We start from the raw sequence: 2,004 nt of genomic DNA, 5'->3' as shown, positions 1-2,004 counted from the left end.
TTTTTTTTTTTTTTTCCCAGCTTTCTCTTTCTAATCACCAATAATTGTCAATACATCTTGATTGCCTGTTTGGTCAATTTCAGACTGTAGAAGTTGGTAAAATTCTTCAATCTCTTCATTATTGGCCTTAGTGGTTTGTGTGTAAATTTGAATAATAGTAGTAACTAGTCTTCCTTGTAGGCTTATGGGTATCTTATCACTGATAACATTGTATTTCAAGAAAAATCTTGAAGCATTCTCTTTGATGATGAATGTCATGTCATTTCTCCTTAACTTGTCATTCCCAGCACAGTAGACCATATGATTGTCTGATTCAAAATGGCCAATACCAGTCGATTTCAGCTCACTAATGCTGAATATGAATATGAATATGAATATAATGCCTAGGATATTGATCTTTATGTTTCATTTCATTTTTGACAATTTCCAATTTTCCTGAATTCATACTTAATTCATTCCATGTTCCGATTATTAATGGATATTTGCACCTGCTTCTTCCCAATTTGTGTTGTGCCCCATCAGCAAATGTAGGTCCCAAAAACTTTACTCCATCCTCATCATTAAGATAGAGTCTACTTTGAAGAGGCAGCTCTTCTCCAATCATATTTTGAGTGCCTTCCAATCTGAGGGCTTCATCTTTGGGCATTATATCAGACAACATTTCAGGTCTATTCATAAAAATTTCCAGTAATATATCAGATGGTGTTTCACTGCTGTTCATAAGGTTTTCACTGGCCGATTTTTTCAAAAGTGGATAGGCCCTACCTTCTTCCAAGTCTGTCTTAGTCTGCAAGCTCCAATGAAACCCTGATGGTATTTGAAATACCAGTGCCATAGCCTTTAGCCTCACAGCAACATGCAAACCACTGCAGTATAACAAACTGACAGAAGAGTTGTGGTTGGTTCTCTATAGAAGCACAACCAGTGAAGCATAGTGAGAAAAAGAAATTTATCTGAAGGAAATTGCTCACACTGTTGCACAAGTTGGCAAGTTCAAAGTTTGTGGATCAGACTTTAAGCTTGAACCTTCTCCTAACTCACATAGCTATAGGGGCTGACAAACCCAAGATCATCAGGCAATACAGCAAGCTGCTGTCTTCAGATGCTGATAATTCCAAGATTGGCAGGTAAGATGACTGTCTGTTGGCTCACAAGCTGCAAAGGCAATCATTCCAATATTGGAAGGCCATATGGCAGGCCACTTGTTCAAGTCCAGGAACCAGAGGCCCAATGACCATAGTCCAGATAAAGAATTCAGATCCAGCAAAAAGCCAGAGGTCTTTTCCAGGATGTCAATATATTTTGGAAGCAAGCCACACTCCTCAGGAAACTCCCTTTCAATTCATGGGCTGCTCATATCAGATCTCATTATTGGATCCAAAAACCAAACGCACTGCTGTCAAGTCAGATCTGACTCATAACAACCCCTCCTTGGGTTTCCAAGGTGGTATCACTACAGAAGTAGATTGTTCAATCTTTCTTCCCATTAATGGATAAGTACATCATAACTGCTAACCCATAAGAACCATGACCCAGTAAAGTTGACATACCACTTAGCTAAAATACTCAGCAATCTGTTTCACCTGATATGAATACTATCACTCCTGTTTTCTTTTGTGATGATTGCATGATATATCTTTTTTTTTTTTAATCATTTTGCTTTTAAACTGCCTATGTATTTATATTTAAAGTGAGTTTCTTATAGATGGAACCTCTGGTGGTGTAGTGCCTAAGGCATTTGGCTCCTAACCAGAAGGCTGGCAGTTCAAATCCACCAACTAGTCCTCAGAAGGTAGACTGAGCAATCTACCTCATAGTGATACCACCTCAGAAACCCAAGGAGGGGAAACTGTGATTCGGATTCAACTTGATGGCAGTGAGTTTGGTTTTTGGAGTTTTTTCTTATAGGCAGCATATAGTGTTTTTGTACCTACTCTGTGTCTTTTAATTAGTACATTTAGATCATTTTTTCCCTCAGAATAAATATAATTCACTTTTTATTAA

This window comes from Orycteropus afer, unplaced genomic scaffold (genome assembly GCF_000298275.1).
Source record: "Orycteropus afer afer isolate SDZICR_OR568_19922 unplaced genomic scaffold, OryAfe1.0 scaffold00210, whole genome shotgun sequence".
In the NCBI taxonomy this organism is placed as follows: domain Eukaryota; kingdom Metazoa; phylum Chordata; class Mammalia; order Tubulidentata; family Orycteropodidae; genus Orycteropus; species Orycteropus afer.
The sequence above is the reverse complement of the archived record's forward strand: the minus strand, read 5'-3'. Positions refer to the sequence as shown.